This window comes from Heterocephalus glaber, unplaced genomic scaffold (genome assembly GCF_053883595.1).
Source record: "Heterocephalus glaber isolate CG9 unplaced genomic scaffold, H.glaber_assembly_v1.0 deba00001465, whole genome shotgun sequence".
Lineage (NCBI taxonomy): Eukaryota > Metazoa > Chordata > Mammalia > Rodentia > Bathyergidae > Heterocephalus > Heterocephalus glaber.
The window spans coordinates 12,253,947-12,272,800 of record NW_028258312.1 but is presented as its reverse complement, the minus strand read 5'-3'; the positions used below and the strand labels follow the sequence as shown (position 1 = coordinate 12,272,800).

Here is an 18,854-nt window from a genome sequence, read left to right as displayed (position 1 = left end):
CACCATTTCTAGCCTTGTTCTCCACACCCTAGGAGCTGATCAGAGTGGGGTGATCCTTTTGTTTTCAAAGGAAATTCCGCGTTCACATTCTCTCTACGGGGGTTAGTGGAGTAAAACAGAAAACAGTCCCATAGTGTTTCTGACAGTTAATGAAGAAAAATTTTTTCTCCTCTCTATATATCATGAAAGGTAATTGAATTAGTACTCCAGTAGGAGAGGGCTTGCTATTTCATACTCCCATAGTTTTTTCTTAACACCATGAAATTAAAGACATGCCAGTATGGAGCTGCATACTCCTGATCACTTTCAAATAAGCCATGTAGTATATTATTTCTCATATGTGCTTTCATAGCACATGCTGTGCAAGAAAATTGACTCCATGACAGATGTCTATATTTCAGAGAGAAACTTATTTGTGAAAGAACAAACATATATTACTTTAAGGTAGGGCTATTCATTATGTGGCCCACAAGGTCCTTTTGACGACTTGTAAATTAAAATTAATATTTTCTTTTGTCATTCTGAATATGCATAAGTAAATCTGACTGTTTGATATGACCGATTTAAAGCTTATTCTACTATTTCAGGGTAACCTTCTGCTCTTATTCAAGGTTAGGTGCTTTTAGATCAGGCTCCAAGTACTGTGGAATGAGGAAATACGCACTTTTATTTTCAGGGAAGCCTGTAGGCCTGAACATTTCCCCAGCCTGTCCAGGGTAACTTCTGCCCACAGATCCATCTTTACAATCCAGTGGCTATCAGACAGGTCTGAAAATAAGGGGTACAGGAAAGATTCCTCACACATCTACCTTTACTGCTTCACTTCTCAAAAATGTCACTTGTGTCCAAGACTAACATTTGTAGGAGACAGCATTTGAAGTCCTCAGTATACTGTTTTATACCAGTGGATTAGCTTGGAAGCCTAGGTGGACAAAGCTCTCTTGAAGGCAGACTGAAAAGAAAGAGGGAGGTTTCTGGAGGAATGGTCATCCATATCTACTTTGAAACACTACCTGATATCAACTGCTGACTGTAAATAAACCCTCCCATCCTTAGCTACAGGGATTGTTGGGGGGGGGGACTGGACCCTTTATCTGCACCAGCTGACTGAATACTTTTTCAGTAAGAGGATATGTTAATATAAAATTAAATCAACTGATGTGCAGAGATTTTCATATTTAGAAAGAAATTAAGTTTAATAATGTTCCTTTCAGGGATGACTTTTCTTTTAATGAGGAGAAACTTTTTCTTCAGGCCATACTCTCCTGGCCTAATTTCCACGGCTTACCCTTTTGCACATGAGAGGAAATAAGGGAAGGAAAAAGAGATTTTACAGTTAAATTGAATGTAGTCTTTTTGAAAATAAAACTGGGGCACTAAGGATTGATTTTCATAAGGACACTTGTAGAGTTAGGGGCAACCCCAGGTGGGGTGGAGTCCCGGGAGCCTTTTCTGCCCAGTTGGGTGGTGACTTCCACGGGGACAGGACTGAATCCTGGGCTTCCACGCGCTCTTGCCCTTTCACCAAAAATGACATTTCTTTAATAGAAGAAAAAAGCATTCAGATTTATTAAGGTGCAAAGCGGAGATCTCAGGAGAGAGTATCTCAGCGATCTCTCCTGTGAGGGACATTTTAGTGTCGGTTTCCTCTGATAACCCAGCCTGGCCAAGGGACAGAAAGAGTCCTAGTGGACACTAGAGCTGAGAACAGCCGCGGGTTCTGTAAACTGACCCGGCTCTGGCACTCTGGCTCTGGTTAATGACCTTCAGCCTCCGGAATGAACTTCCTCTTCTGGCTCAGGGCCGGGGTCACAGGCCTGCTCAGAGTTTGGGCTGGGAAGCGGAGGGAGGTCCTAGGGTCCGCTCCAGGCCTGACTGGTCATCCCGCCTCCCCGCTGCTGCCGGGGAGGACGTGCGGGTTTTCCACTGCGATCGGCGCTGGTTTCCCTACAGAGAAAGGGATTTTCTTTCTGGGAACTGCCCTAAGGCTTGAGGGGGCTGCCTCTGCTTCCAGGGCTCCTCTCCCTTAAGTGGCACTTTCCTTCTTTCTCCTCAGCTCCCGACTGCTTCTTCCCGTCTCCTTCAACGCCCCTCCTCCAGACCTCTACCATCCCTGCCCCTAAGGCCCGGGAAGAGGTGGGGGGACGTGGCCGGCGCTGAGGGAAAAGGGTGGCGCCTGCATCCCAGCAGACACTACCTGCAGAAAGGGGGGGCCGCCCCGCCCCGCCCCGCCCCGCCCCGCCCCGCCCTCAATTAAACGCCCCTTAGTTAGTGTGTGTGTGTGGGGGGGGGGAGGCAGCAACTCACAGGTCCAAGCCTCTCCCTAGGGCATTAATCTCCATAAAACCTTCGGGCCGCCACTCCCCTTCCCTGGGTGCCTGCTTTGGGATGACAGGTGAGGGGGCGCAGGGGCTCGAGGTGTAGGAGCGGGGCGGTCTGGGTGCTGAGAAGGATCACAGAGAGGGCCGACCAGGAGGGGAGTGGGCCCTACGTGCCAGGCGAGGTGGCCTCGACCCCGGAGCCCAACATAGGAGGCGTTGTGGGCAGACACTGCACCTTTTGCAGGGTTCGAACCCGTGACCGACCGGGCAGTTCCGCGCACCCAGACCCGGGGCGCCCAGCCGAGCAGAGGCGGGGCAGAGGTGCTAAGAGAAGTCCCCCGTTCCCTAGACACGAGTGGGGCGCACACTCCCGGGCCCCTCTCCCGCCCACCTTCCCCCCGCCGGAGCCCCAGTTTCCCGCTCTCGGGCGCGCGCAGGGCAGCGACAGGGCTGAGCGCGGAGCCGCGGGACCGGCGCGCCGGGGAAGGGGCCGGGCGGCCACGGGTTCGCGGTGTCCCCGCCCCGGCCGGAGCCTCTCTAACTCCGCCCGCCGCCCGCCGCTCCCGCTTCCGTCCCGGACCGCGCCGGCCGCGCAGGTTTGTGGCGCCCTCGCCCGGGGCGGGGATGGGGGTGGGCGCGGGCAGGGGCACGGGAAGTTGAGCAGAGGCCGGGTCCGGGACGCGGATCCCGCTGCTCCGATTTCCCCCACTTCCTGGCGCCCCGCGGAGGTTTGTTGATTTCCTCCCAGTCTGGGGTATCTCGCGCCATCCTAGCTTTAGATGCGACCACCCACCGGCTTTCTCGGTCCCTGGCCAGTTTCTGAAGGGTCCCCTCCTCTGCGTCCTTGTCATCTCCCCGCTTCTCCGTGCCCCCTCACCCTACGGGGGAACGTTCGTTCATTCGCCTTTTCTGGCCCCAATTTCGACAACGCTCTGGGACGGTGGGAAACCCAACCGGCTCAGCCTCCCTGGCCTGCCCCCAGGCTAGTTTGCGTGCAGAGCGGTAGGCGTGGAGTGGCGACCCGGGGTGCCGGAGACTGGGGGAGTGCGGGAAGCGTGGAGATCCCCACTTCTTATCCTCGCGCCGTCTGCGGTCCGTGCTCTCTTCCTGCCGCTTCGCCGGCCCTGGGAGTGCAGGGGACCCGCCCGCCAAGGGCGATCACTGACGGAGCGCGAGGATCCGTCGCTTGGGATACTGGTCACGAGGTGTGCTCTCAAGTCACCCTGTCCGTGTGGCCTCGGGTCCACGGGGACCTCAGTGTTGTCATCAGCAAAATGCCCCTCTGCTCTGCCCCCGGGGTGGCTGTGGGGACCCAGTGGCGTGACTTAGAGATATTACACGGTCTGGGACCAAGGTCTCTCGCTGTTGAGGCTGCATGTGGCCGGTCCTGTGATCAGACTTCAGAGCTTTTGTTGAGATGTGATCGTGTCTTTCGAGGTGACCTGCCTCTCACTGGGGGATTATCTCTTTCTAGGTTTTAGGCACTGTTCCTGGAGCTGATCATTAAGGCCCAGAGTTGAAATTGTCCCTTCCCTAACAAACCCTGTGTACACAGCTGTGGTCCTTATATCTTGTACTGCTTCGGTGGTCACAGAAATTTCAGTAGCAGGAAGATTTTATTGCTTTCGGTTTTTGGAAATGAGAACTTTGCTTCAGATATTTACACTCTTTTCATCCTAGGTGCAAATTTAAATTTACTGTTAATTTTACTAATTCAAGAAGAGGGAGGAGACTTTCAATTTGATAAAGTGAGTTAAAACATTTAGCTATGTGTGATGTACCGTGTAAAATTTCAGCTGATAATCACAGGCACAAGAAGTATAGTTAGTACCTTCCTATTTATGGCCTTTAAAAAGCAGCTTTAGACTTAGTATTGAATGGCTAAGTCCTGTTGTTCACACAGACCAAATTTAATAGACATTTCCTGAGTTCTTATAGTGCAGTGCACTTTGCTTCGTGATTTTATGATAGATACGGAAAATGATACCTGCCCTAAAAGGCCTTTCAATCTGACTTCCAGACTGTTCTATTTCATACTTTTCTATGAACATCAAATACATTTTAATAACTACATATGGCAAGTAGAATAAGAATATCTCAGGCCCTTTAAGATCTTAATTTAGTGAGTTTTCACTGTAGACTGGAAGAAGTCTTGTACCAGGTTTGCTGAGGAGGTGTTTTATAAAATAAAATTTTGCATGCTTCTCTTTCATCAAGGAGAGGCACACATGAAAATAATTTTTGTTTGTTTGTTTGTTTGGTACCGGGGATCAAACTCAGGACCCTGTACTTTCAAGGCAGCCGGCGGCACCACTGAGCTAAATCCCCGGTCCTAAAAATAATTTTTTAAGTAAAAGCACCCTATACATATATTACGATGTAATCAAATGGTAAAGGTTGTACTAATGTCAAAATTACAAATTAACTTAACCAATCATTTAATTTATTGGACCCACACAATATTTTCTCAACTCTTTGAGAAAGGAAATTATAATGCCTAAAAATATTCAGAGATTGTAAAAATTTTTTAGTTTTTAGCACCCTCCACCCCATAACATTTATAAGGGCTCTAACTTGAACACTTAAATGCCCGCTGGGCCCTGAATTGACTTTGGAAATTTGACTTAAAAAGTTAAAGGACTTGTAATGAGAGTTTTGGTTTTAAAATCACTTATGTTTTTTTTGGCTCCAGGCAAAGGATGAACAAGAATTCCCTCTGGAAAAGACAGATCAGGGCTCTTTTTGGTTGTACTTCATGTGGCTCGATGACATTGCTGGTTCTTTTTCTGCTCCTAGGAAGAATGTATCCATCTGCTAGCTCTATTGAATTAACTGGGGTTTATGTACTAACACCGAGCCTTGGGAGCCATGATTCAACCCACACACTGAGGTGTGGGCTGAGAGACAGCCTGAGGGAGGCAGTGTCAGCTTTACACTTGGCCTGGTCGCTCAGTTCCTCTGGTTTGCTCTTTGTGAAAAGAGGTTAGAGATCTTTATCACTGCCCTGGAAACTGATCTGGTGTCATGGTCATGAATGTCCAGCTGGAGAGTTTTGCAGGTGTGTAAGAACTTTCTTTGCCTTTTTAACCCCTTTAGTCAAAGAACTAAGTGCTAAAACTGTATAAACAGTGCCAGAGATGGCTGTGAATAAAGTTGGTGCCATGTGCGATCAAGTCCCCTGAGAAAAGCATCAGGCATCTAGTGTCTTCTTTGAGTTACTGAACTGTTGTGGAGAATGAAACCTTATTCAAGGTTGAACAGTTGGTAGCAGAAGAAGAACTATAATTCCAAATGGCTGATAAATATTTCTGTGGTTTATCCTTGCCCATGTAGCCTTGTATCATCCAGGACACATAGAAAATTCTGTATAGTCAAAATTTTGACTTTGAGTTCTCAAGGGCCTAGGTTTGAGTCTTTCCTGGACATTTGCCTGTCCTATGACCTTGAGAAATTATTTTACTCCTCAAGTCCTCAATTTTCTTATCTCCAGAATGACAGTAATGGAAGCACTTAAGTTTATTGGTACATTTTAGGTATACAATACAGTTACATTCATCATTGGGATCTTGTACCTGTACATGATATATCTTGGTTCTTATTTTTTCCCCATTCCCCTGCCCTCCCTTCACCCCCCCCTTCCCTATTTACAAAGACTTTGTTTCCGTTTTTTCCTTTTCTCATACTTTTTTTTCTTTTCCCTTCTTTCCTTTCCCCTTCCCCTCCCACTTCCCCTGCCCCTTTAGACCTTTTCTTCGTATTTCACATTATCAATTATACATTTTGATCCTTATTTACACTTTTAATTTTTCACACCAGAGAAACTATTTGGTATTTATACATGTGTGTCCGATTTATTTCCCTTAAGAGTAGGGCCTCAATGTGGAAGCATTTATTTCAAAGGACTGTTCAAACAGTTAAATGAGGTGATCCATGAGAAGCGTGTAACACATTGCCTGTTTAGTGCATAACTACCACCCTGCTACTTAGGGAGTAGGGGAAGAAATGGAATTTCAGAAGCCTAAATGTTGAAAATGAGTAAATATGTAAAATAAATATGCACATTCCACACATACTTTGAAGCAGACATTCTTCAGCTAAGTTGTGTTATTTATTCAACAAGTGTCCTTTCTACTGTGTATATAGCTTTTTGCTAGGCAGACATACAACGGTATACAAGACAGACATGGTTGCTCTCTTAGGACCTAAAGTTTGCAATTTGCAAACGAATGCATGACACCATGTGACTCGTGCCATGTAGGGTTATTGCAGAGCATCACAGAAGCGATGCTTGAACTGAGTCAGGGATGTGGGGGGTGGAACCCAGTGCAGCAGGTCCCTGATTGGGTTGGTGATGGTTGGTGGATGGGGAAAATTTTCCAGACGACGTGAAGCCACTAAGACCTGAAGTAGGAGTAGGTAAAGAATTTGGAGGGCTGAAAGAGTGCTTCTGATCAAGAGGAACATTAGAAAGGAAGTTAGGTTGATAATGTAAAAAAATAAATAGACAAGGTCACCAGAGTGAGGTGCGGAGAATCCAGGTTTTTCTAAAGGGAATGGTACTGTAGATGCTCAATGAAGTGAAGTATTGTTAGGTTGGAATGCAGGCCAGGTGTTGCCAGATGCCCAGATTTTGAAAGAGGAGCTTAAAATTCATATTTTATAATTATGAAATCTCCTAAAATGTGAAATGGCCTAAGTGATTTTTGAACTATTATGTTGACGAAACCAGACAAATCTATTGTGGGTATTCAGCCCAGGGCCACCACTTTACGACCTCTGCATTTCAGGAAGTGAAAGAAGTTTAGTGTGGCTAAAGGAATGAATCTTAGGAGGATCCGAGAGGGCAGTGTTCATGGGTGGAAGGAAGAGTAGTATCATTTAGGGCCACGTAGAAGGTGGTGAGGAGCCACTGGGTGACTCCAAAACACCCCTGCGTGAGACTGAAGATGGAGACGAGAGTGACAGGATTAGATTTGTGTTACAGGATTCAGTCTGGCTTCTTTATGGAGACGGCCTAAAGGAGGCAGTAGTGGAAGCAGGATAATCACTTGAGAAATTGGAGAAGGACCAAGAATTAACTGACTAGAAGCAGGATATTCAAGCAAGATGGAAAGAGACAGGTAGATTTCAGAAAAAAAGTAGGATACTAACATTGTTGGGAGACTCTCCATTTGTCACTCAGATTTCTGCATGCCCTGTGACCAGAGAAGCTCACTTTTTCCATTTAGACTATTTTCTCAAGGCCATTTATATATGCAGTAACCTTGGAGGACAGAGTGTCTGTACTCAGTACTGGCTTACTGTCCAGTAGTCAGTACTGTCTTATTGTCCAGTATAAAAGATTCAGGTACCGTAAGCTCAGTGTTCCCTTCTTGGAAGGCAAATCACTGGGTCACAGGTGTCACTTTTCACATCATAGAACCGGGTTGCAGAGAACAGGCACAACTATGCTACTACTTGTCTTCCTGTGGGAATGTAGACCTTTTTCTCTCCAAAATGTTGTGAATTCTCCTAATAAAAAAACAATGGTATGCTAATCTTCTAGCTTGAAAGCAGGATAAAAATCACAGACCCTTTACGATTCTTGAGAGCCACTAGCCAATTGTTGTTTAAATTTAAGTTGAGATTAATTAAAATGGAATAATTAAAAATGTCAGTTCCTTAGTCACATTAGCCAGTTTCAAGTGCTTGATAGGTATGTGTGGCCCTTGGCTACTCTGTAGGGCAGAACAGACACAGAACATTTTTGTCATTGCTGAAAGTTCTACTGGACATTGGTAGTTTAAAGTTTCGACTTTTATGTCGATGGGAGAGTAGAGGCAACAGGAGCTGTTGATCTTGACAACATAAAAATGATGCTTGTTTTCATGTTGGATGCCTGGGCATTGCTTCACACAGGGGAAATGTTTTGATTTGGATAATGTATACAGTACTTAGGTCAGGCTTGTTGGGGAAAAATTAAGTATGCAGTTATGTGCAGTGTCAACTTGGGGCTATGTGGCAACAAAAATTCTACACGTATATGGCATTACTCAACATTACTTGTAGCTGTGAGGTAAGGATATGTGTGCAAAGGAGTGTGAACTTCTGAACACTAGCTTGAACTGCGCCTAACTAGCTGGCCCAATGCAAGGGCAAGAGCCACATGTTGGCAGTGGGACTCTGGGACAGAGCCGATCGGGTGGGCCCCAGGCGGTGCCTCCTGCTGTAGCTGGCCTTTCTGGGCAGTCGTATGTGGACAGAAGGAGGGTGGATGGGAGAGCAGTTTCCACGTGGCATTTGTTCATGGAGTTTAAAATGACAGACTCAAAAAAAGAGGGAGCTGCACTTCACCCTTGTAATCTGGCTATAGGAGGGAAGTTCTGAGCACTGAGCACATCTTTCTTTTTATGTAAGAGTATTTTTTGACTTGTGCTGTTATATAAATCCTTTGCAAAAGGGAAGGGGAAGGGGGTGAGAAAGAATGAAAGTGTGTGATGTGCATGTACCAGTACCCGACAAGGAATCCAGTCACTGTGTATGCAAAACATGTGCTACTAAGAAAGCAAATGATATGCTTCTAAGCCAGAGTGGTGGCACGTGCCTGTAACGCCCTGGGGAGGCTGAGGTAGAAGATTGCCATGAATTCAAGGCCAGTCTGGGCTACGTGGTGAGTTCAAGACCAGCCTGAACTATGTAATGAGATCCTGTCTCAAAAACATAAAGAAAGTTTCGAAGCAGAGCAAATTAAGAATTGGTGCAAGTCTGTGAGGTGATGGAAATGTTAGTTAGCTTGATTGTAGTAATCATTTCACATCATGCATGTATCTGAAAACATGACATTGTTCACCTTAAATATATGTGTTTTGGAACTAGAAAAAGTATCTTCTTTTCCTTCCTCTCTGTTACTGATTTTTAGTCGCTATTAATTTTTAATGTTCATCTTTGTTTTTAATATGCGTATACTACGCTTGGTTTTTTTTTTTTTTGGTACCAAACATCGAACTCAGGTCCTTGTGCTTGCGAGGCAGGCAAGCTGGAGCTAAAGGAATCGCTCCTGGAGGCAGGAATCGCTGAGCTAAATCCCTGGCCCTGCTTATGCTACTCTTTTTTTTTTTTTGTATTAAATTCTTTTATTGGTACATTGTAGGTATACAACACATTTACATTTCTCATTGGGAATTGTACCTTTATATAATGCATCTTGGTTCTTATTTTTCCCCATTCCTAACCCTCCCTTCACGCCCTCCACCCTTCCCTATTTACAAAGACTTTATTTCCATTTTTTCCATTTCTCATCATTTTTTCCTTTCCCTTCTTTCCTTTCCCCTGCCCCTCCCACTACCCCTACCCCTTTGGACCTTTTCTTCCTATTTTGCATTCTCGATTCTCCATTCTAATCATTGGTACATTTTAGGTATACAATATAATGACATTCATCTTTGGAAATTTGCACCTTTACATAGTCTCTCTTGGTTCTTATTTTTCACCCTTGCCCCAGCCCTCCCTTCAACCCCTCCAGTCCTCCCTATTTACAAAGATTTTGTTCCTATTTTTACATTTTCTCCTATTAATCCCATTCCCTTCTATCCTTTCCCCTAGCCCTCCCACTTCCTTCCCCTTTGCCCCTTTCCTTCCTATTTCACATTACCTATTATACATTTAGACCTTATTTACACTTTCAGGTTCTCACGCCAGAGAAACTATTCGGTATTTACACATGTGTGTCCTATTTATTTCACTTAAGAGTATTGCCTCAATGTGCATCCACTTAGCTATAAATGTCTCTAATTTCTCATTTTTTATGGCTGAGAAGTACTCCATTTTATTTTAAAAACCACATTTTTTTATCCAGTCTCCAGTTGATGGGCATTTGGACTGTTTCCAAGTTTTAGCTATTACAAACTGTGCTGCTATGAACATGGGCACACATACATAACTGTGGTATGATTCTTTTAATTCTTTGGGGAAGATCCCCAGCAGTGGAATAGTGGGGTCAAATGGGACGTCCAGTCCTAGTTCTTTGAGGTATCTCCATACTGATTTCCACAGTGCTTGCACCAGTCTACACTCCCACCAGCAGTGGAGCAGGGTTCCTCTTTCCCCACAGCCCCACCAGCATTTGTTATTGGTTGATTTCATGATAGCAGCCATTCTTTCTGGAGGGAAGTGGAATCTCAGCATTGTTTTCATTTGCAACTCTCGAATGACCAGTGATGTTGAACATTTTTTCATGTATTTATTTGTTATTCCTACTTCTTTGTCTGAGAAATGTCTGTTCATTTCAGATGCCCATTTTTGGATTGGGTCTTTAAATTTGGGAGGTCTGATCTTTTTAAGTTCTTTATAGATTCGAGATAGTAGACCTTTTTCTGAGGAAGAGCAGGTGAAGATTTTTTCCCACATTGTGGGTTGTCTCTTTACACTGCTGGTGGTTTCTCTTGCTGTGCAGAAGCTTTTTAATAAGAAGAGATCCCACTTGTTGATTGTTTGTGCTAGTTCACGGGCAATTGAGGTTTTGTTCATAAAATCTTTTCCTACACCAGTGTCTTCAAGGCTTCTACCTAACCTCTGTTCCAACTGGTTCAGAGTTTCTATTTTAATATTTAGATCTTTAATCCATTTTGATTTTAGTTTAATGCATGGTGAGAGATATAGGTCTAGTTTTAATCTTTGGCAAGTTGAGGCCAATTTTTCCAGCACCATTTATTAAAGAGGCTATCTTTCCTCCAGTGAGGGTGTTTGGCTCCTTTGTTGAAGATGAGATGGCTGAGTGTGTCTGGCATTGTTTCTGCATCTTCTAAGCTGCTCCACTGGTCCTCAGGTCTGTTTCTTTGCCAGTATCATGCTGTTTTTATCACAGTAGCTTTGTAGTATAGTTGCAGGTTGGGGATTGTGATACCCCCTGCCATGTCTCTGTTACCTAGAATTGCTTTTACTATTCTGGGTCTCCTCTTGCTCAAAATGAAGTTTTGGATTGTTTTCTCGAGGTCTATGAAGCATGCTGCTGGGATTTCAATTGGAATTGCATTAAATCTATATAGCAGTTTTGGAAGTATGGCCATTTTCATTATATTAATCCTTCCCACCCAGGAGCAGGAGAAGTCTGTCCATTTTCTGATATCATCTTCAATCTCTCTTTTCAGAGTGCCATAGTTTTCAGAGAAGAGGACTTTGATTTCTTTCGTTAGGATGATTCCTAGGTATTTCAGTTTTTTGGATGCTATTGTGAAAGGAATTATTTGCCCTATTTCTCTCTCAGTGAGTCTGTCATTGGTGTAGAGGAAAGCTATTGATTTTTGTGTGTTGACCTTGTAACCAGCTTCTTGACTGAATTTGGTTATGAAGTCTAGAAGACTTGGTCGAGTTCTTGGGGTCTTCAATATACAGTATCATGTCATCTGCAAATAATGATAATTTGACTTCTTCATTACCTATCTTTATTCCTTTTATTTCTTTCTCTTGTCTAATTGCCGTGGCTAATGTTTCCTGAACTATATTGAAGAAGAGTGGTGATAGTGGACATCCTTGTCTTGTTCCTGATTTGAGTGTGAAGCATTTCAGTTTTTGACCATTTAGTGTGATACTGGCTGTTGGTTTTTCATAGATGGCTTCTATCAGTTTGAGGTAGAGACCATCTATTCCAATTTTCTGTAGGGTTTTTATCATAAATGCATGTTGGATTTTTGTCAAATGCTTTTTCTGTGTCTATGGAGATAATCATATGCTTTTTGTCCTTGGTTCTATTGATATAGTGTATTACATTAATTGATTTTCGTATATTGAACCATCCCTGCATCCCCGGGATGAATCCCACTTGATCAGGGTGTATGATCTTCTTGATGATCTTCTGCATTCTATTTGCCAGTATCTTATTAAGGATTTTTGCATCTATGTTCATTAGTGAGATTGGCCTATAGTTGTCTTTTTCAGTTGAGTCTTTCTCTGCTTTGGGGATCAAGGTGATTCTTGCTTCCAGGAATGAATTTGGGAGTATTGCTTCCCTTTCAATTTCATTGAAGAGTTTAAACAGTAGTGGCAGCAGTTCCTCTCTAAATGTCTTGTAGAATTCAGCAGGGAAGCCATCAGGGCCTGGGCTTTTCTTAGTTGATAAGTTTTCAATTACGTTTTCAATTTCATTGGTTGATATTGGGTTGTTCAGAATTTTTAGGTCTTCTTCGTTCAACTTTGGTAATTCATATGTATCTAGGAATCTGTCCATTTCTTCTGTGTTGTCCATCTTATTGGCGTATAGGTTCTGGAAGTAGTTATCGATGATCATCTGGATTTCTGCTGGGTCTGTTGTCATTTCACCCTTTTCATTCCTAATTGCATGGATTTGGGCCTTTTCTTTCCTTTTTCTGACAAGGTTGGCTAAAGGTTTCTCAATTTTGTTGATTCTTTTGAAGAACCAACTCTTGGCTTCATTGATTTTTTGTATTGTTCTCTTAGTCTCCATTGCATTGATTTCTCCTCTGATCTTTATAATTTCCTCCCTTGTATGAGCTTTGGGGTTGTCCTGCTCTTCTTTTTCTAGAAGCTTGAGGTTCAGCATCAGGTTGTTTAATTGGGCTCGTTCTGTTTCCCTAATATGCATATTCACTGCTATGAATTTCCCTCATAAGACTGCTTTCACTGTGTCCCATAGATTCCGATATGTTGTATTGTCATTGTCATTTAATTGAAGGCACTGTCTGATTTCTTCTTTCATTTCCTCTGTGACCCATTGGTTATTCAGAAGCGTGTTTTTCAATTTCCAGTGTTTATGAAATTTTTTGAGTTTCTTTTGCTATGGATCTCCAATTTGATCGCACTATGGTCTGATAATCTACAGGGGATAACTTCAATTCCTTTGCACTTACTTAAACATGTTCTATGTGTGAGTATGTGGTCTATTTTGGAGAATGACCCATGTGCAGCTGAGAAAAATGTGTATTCTGATTTTGTGGGGTGGAAGACTCTGTAAACATCTGTTAAGTTCATTTGTTCAAGAGTTCGATTGAGTTCTAGTATTTCATTCCTTATTTTTAGTCTAGTTGATGATCTATTTGTGACAGTGGGGTGTTGAGGTCCCCCACTACAATTGTATTAGTGCATATATGACTTCTCATGTCCGTTAGTATTTGTTTTATATAGTTGGGTGCACTAGTGTTTGGTGCATAGATATTTATGATTGTCATCTCTTCCTCTTGGATTCTTCCCTTTACAAGGATGTAGTGTCCTTCTTCGTCTCTCTTAACCAGTGTTGGTTTGAAATCTACTTGATCTGCCAAGAGGATAGCTACTCCTGCTTTTTTTCAGGTTCCTGTCACACGCAGTATTGTTTTCCACCCTTTAACTTTCAATCTATGAGTTTCCTTTTGAATTAAGTGTGTTTATTGTATGCAGCAGATTGTTAGATTTTGCTTCTTGACCCATTCTGCCAGTCTATTTCTTTTGATTGGTGTACTGAGACCATTAACATTGATGGTTATAACTGAAACTTATTGACTTCTCATTGCCATGACTTTTTCTTTTTTGTTGGGTTCTCCCCCTTTACATTTAATTTCTTGTCATGCCAGATGGGTTCATTCTGCTTTGCTTCCTGGGGTTGTGATCCTCAATGTCTGTTCCTAGGATATTGTGTAAAATATTTGGAGTTCTGGTTTGGTATTCATGAGGTTTCTAAGGTGCTCTTTGTCATGGAAGTATCTTATTTCTCCATCAATTTTGAAAGATAGTTTTGCAGGGTACATCAATCTGTGTTGGAGGCTGTTTTCTTTTAGGGCTTGGAATATGTCACTCCAAGCTCTTCTTGCCTTGATGGTTTGTGTTGAGAAGTCTGCTGTGATTCTGATGGGCTTTCCTTTGTATGTGGTTTGTTTCTTTTCTCTGTCTGCTTGTAGAACTTTGTTCTGTTATGTTTCTGGAATCTTAACAATTATATGCCTATGTGTAGATTGTTTTTGATGAAGGCTATTTGGAGTCCTATATGCCTCACTTATCTATATGTGAAGCTCTTTTCCCCTGCTTGGGAAGTTTTGTGCCATTATTTCTGTGAAGAGGTTTTTTATGTCATCTGCACTCTCTCCTGTTTCTTCATTGAGCCCAGTCAGTCTTATGTTATTCTTTTTTGCATCATCTAGCAGCTGCTGCATTGATTTCTCATGTTCCCTTATAATTTTGAAGCAATTTTTCTTTTCCTGGTCACTAATTGCAATCTTATCTTCTCTATCTGAAATTCTGTCCTCGCATTGGCTCATTTTGCTGTGTCGACTTTCAGTGGAGTTTTTCATCTCCTGGAAATCTATTTGCATCTGTTTTATGGATTCCATTTGTTTCTTATATTGGGATTCCATCATGTTCCTCAGCTCCTCTCTAGATTTATTAATCATGTCTTGCACTAGGGGCACAATTTCTCCTGTTATCTGAGAAATTATTTCTGATTTCATTTTTTCCAGATCCCCTTTTGTTGCCAGTTCAGTGGGTCCAGGTGGTTGAGTATCAGAGTGTTCCATCTCATTCCCCTTTGGGGTTGCTGTAGGTGATCTGGAAGCCGGGTTTTGAGACTTATTTATGTGTTTTCTCATTTTGACTGGGGCAGGGGGCTGTTAGCGCCTGCACGCATTACCTCCTCTGAGCTGGGTGAGGTGGGACAGGGGCCGGGAGCAGCAGTAGGGATGGTGACCCCAAAGCCCTTTCCTGTTTGCTGGGAGCAGCTGGAGGGATCGTGGCCAGGAAACCCCTTCCTCTGGACCAGGAGCAGTGGGATGGTGGCCCAGAAGCCCCTTCCTCTGGGCCAGGAGCAGCGGGACAGAAGGTGGCCCAAAAGCCCTTTCCTCTGGGCTGGGAGTAGCGGGAGGGATGGTGACCTGGAAACCCCTTCCTCTGGACCAGGAGCAGTGGGACGCCGGCTCAGAAGCCCCTACCTCTGGGCCAGGAGCAGTGGGACTCAGTACCTTGGTCAGGTGGTCTGGTGTCCTCTGCGTCTTTGTAGTGTGGAATCAGGTGGCTGCCTGTCTGCAGCGGGGTGATTCGGTGTCTTCCGCGGGACTCAGGACCTCGGTGGGGCGTGCACAGACCTGCCTGTCTGCAGCGGGCTGATTCTGCGTGTGTTCCGTGTGATTGGGGACCTCCTACTACTCTTAACTTACATTTCCTATTTCTCTCATGAACCTTATATATGAAAGATGAAAAATCCATGTATTTACACTGTCCTTCATCTTTTCTCATTATCCTTCTTACCAAATATTTTAATTTATATTTCTTCCTTATTAGGCTTCTCAGACTTTTCAGTGTGTAATCTGATTTATTTCAGTTCTCAGACAATAGTTATTTTACAGTTAAATAACCACCCCCATTTCCTTTGCATATTTTCTTCTTTCATCTTTTATTTGAATGAACTATATCTCTTTGTATCTTTTTCAAGAAACGCTCTTTGAAAATATGTTACCTGTTGCCTTTATAATTTTTTTTTAAATGGAAAGAAAAGAAGAAACTGGACCAAAAACCCTGAGATACTCTATAAAGCACCCACTCTAAATGTTAGTAGAGTTGAAGGAAAACGCTCAAAACCAATGAAAGCGGTCCATCCATTTGCCGTGACCCAGGGGAAGTCCCCTGTGAGGAGGGCAGCGACTGGACCACCGGTCCAGAAGGGGAAGCATAGAGACGAATGGGTCCTGCGGCTGCTGCAGTCACTAAAGACAGCCTTACCTGCCCTGAATGTGCCCGACTGCCAGTCATGGGCAACATAAACTCCTAAGCTAACACAACGCAACACGAGACAGTGAAAATAAATAAAAGTGAAGGCCGAGGCCCTTGTGAATCAAACAACCAGCAGCTATTTCCATGGCTAAAAATACCCTATCATAAATTTCAGATAATGAGATTTCCATTTATCTATCGGAAAGCAGTTTGCTTTAAAATAGTGCTTACTTGTAAGGCAGTAGAATTTTGCTGGTATGGAGACCAGCAAACTTCAAAAAAAAAATCTGGGTTTTAGAGTATTTTAAAAGTTGGATTTTTTATAGCACGAACATACATAATCTAGAACTTGCTAAGGCTGTCACCTTTTAGAACTAGTCTGAGAGAAGTTTAATAAAGAGATAAATTAATTTTTAAGTAGCATGACAACTGTTTGCATGTGGCTGGATTCTTCTGTAGTGTTTTAAGAAAACTTGGGTAGGTTATACATGTACTTCTTATTTACATTACTATTGCATCAAAAATTCGTATTTTTTTAGATAATCCTCAAATTTAAGGAATTTGGGAAGAACCATGTGCTGTTAAGATTTATATCAGTATACAGTCCTTTGCATAAAGCAGGCATTTGTTAGTGAACTTTTACTCCAGTTAGTTATCAAATGCTGCTTTAGTAAATGTCTTTTTTTATTTGAACTGTGAATTTGAAAACCATATTTCTAGAGGGATGGAAAAGCACATTTATCTCCCCTGTAATCCTCTTCCTTTTGGTCCCCCCAGATCTGGTATGGTCAGTTGTTCAGTGTCCTTTCATTTTTCCTTTCTATTTTGTTTGCCATAGTTCTTATTAGTGCTTCAGGCTTCTATTTCCTTGTGCCTCCATTCTCTTTATATAAACAGCATGAAATTGGAAATTGTCATTGTCTGTTGTATTTCTGAAGATCAGAATCTTCAGTGGTTTTGTGGTGTCCTTTCCCTGCTAGGGTGTGGTAAATAATTTGTCTTTGGAAAGTAGACTGGTACAACTGGAGCGTACTGCAGAAACTGTCGGTGCACCCTCTTCAAGAATAAAATCAGGCGCTTGCTGTTTGTTGCACAAGTCACTGATGTGCTCAAAAGAAAAGAAATGATATTGGATTTTTTCTCATGCTCATCAGTGTTCCATCTTATTTTAAAAGAAGCTCAAACTAAGGAAATAAAAGTAAAGGAATAAGTTCTTTCTTTCCCCTAAGAGAATTTAGAATGATGTGGACAACAGAGGTTATAAAAATTAAGCCTTGTCCTTTAACCCCGATATTCTCTGCAGTGCTCAGGACTCTTTAGTGTGTACATTTTCCCAAGCTGCACACGAGTAACTTTAATCAGGAGCAAAGTGGTTTCTTTCTATTATATGCCATTCTCTCCATGGCCCTTGCCTCACTTAGCTATAACTGGTATGCCTAATCGACCACAGTGAAATGGCTTTAAAAGATTTTCCAGAGAACTAAGGACTGTTTTTTGTTTAAGAATTTTTTTAATGGAAAATGCCAAGTAGAGGAAAGTTTGAATGGTTTCTCTGCATAGATAAATGTTTCCAGCAGAATGATGAGTCAAGGAGCCAATAATAAGATATGTAAATGTAACCTTTCACCTAGTTACTGTCACTACCTAAGTCATAACTATGTGGTTTCAGTTAATTGTTTGAACTGGTTCTTGTCTAGTTCTTAATGAAACAGACTCTGTTGGTCTCATTCTTTTCCAGTCAATAGTCAGGGCTTTTGCAAAGCTTGCATTGTCGTGGGCTCTCCCTTCTCTCCTTCTGTTCTAATAGTAGCTCATCTTCGTATTATGAACTGTCACTAATACCTTTGCCTTCAGCTTCACTTTAGTATTTGCAGAAAGGTTTTGTATCTGTGTGTTTGACATTGACTTTTAGCTCTTTGGTTTCCAGTAGGATATCTTCTGCTTAGCCAATAAATATTCGGTGCCAACCATGTATGAACCACTGTTATTTGTTTTTTCTGTGGATCCAACCCAAGGCCTTGGTCATGCGAAGTAAGCACTGACTGCTGAACTCTACATTCAGCCTAAACTACTCCTCTTGACTCTAGAAATGTAATAGTGAGCCGGACCCAGAAGGAAGATAGTCATTAATTAGATGTACAACAAAACAACTAATAATTGTATGGTTACAACAGAGGAAAAACTCTGAATAGAGCAACATGATTTTGTGAGCTTGAGAAATAGAAGCCAGAGGAAGTGACACTTGATAGAGGTTGGAAGTCTAACAGAAGAGAGGCTGAGTAGACGACAGTTCCACAAAGCAGGTGGAGCTACTACTGCAGAGGGCCTCTTACAAAAAGGAACAGGTTGAAATCAAATAAGTGAGGTGAATGAAGGGGAGTAGAGCTTTCTTTGAGGATAGATACCTAGGCTGGGAGTTATCCTTTGCAGACCTTGCTATCCAAGTTAGTCTTCGTCCCAAGAACAATGGAAAATGTTTTAAGTAGGGGCTGGTACTTGACGTGATTTCTGTTTGATAGGATTGTCCATGAGGGAATGAATTGGAAGAGGGCTTGAATGTCATAAGTTAGGTGATTGCTGCATTAATCTTACTAGAAAAGATGGCATGGACTGATGGTACATACTAGAAAAATAGTGAAGATGAATAGAGAGTGATTTAAAAGATACCATCAATTGAACTTGAAAATAAGATGGAATTTCTTTTATCTGTTCAACAAATTGTGAGTCCTGATTTTATGTAGAGTTCTGGGAATAAAGTTTTGAAAACACACAAGCTCTCTATATGTATGAGTTTACATACTAATGAGAGGAGTGGCAGATAATCATTAATTTCAGGTAATAATAAGGCCTATAAAGAAGATTGAAGCC

At 42.6% G+C, this 18,854-nt stretch overlaps 1 protein-coding gene across 5 annotated transcripts in view; it reads left to right on the top strand.

Annotated features, from left to right (window-relative positions):
* Positions 1-2,378: 2,378 nt before the first annotated feature.
* Positions 2,379-18,854, top strand: part of Pam (peptidylglycine alpha-amidating monooxygenase) — a 326,641-nt gene continuing 310,165 nt past the window's right edge. For 4 of the 5 annotated variants that reach the window (XM_087180704.1, XM_087180703.1, XM_087180702.1 and 1 more), the window contains exon 1: positions 2,802-2,917. The gene's annotated coding sequence lies outside the window, so the exon portion shown is untranslated. Of the gene's footprint in view, positions 2,396-2,801; positions 2,918-18,854 lie in introns of those variants that run through there. The other variant, XM_021255825.2, reaches the window with a different exon arrangement.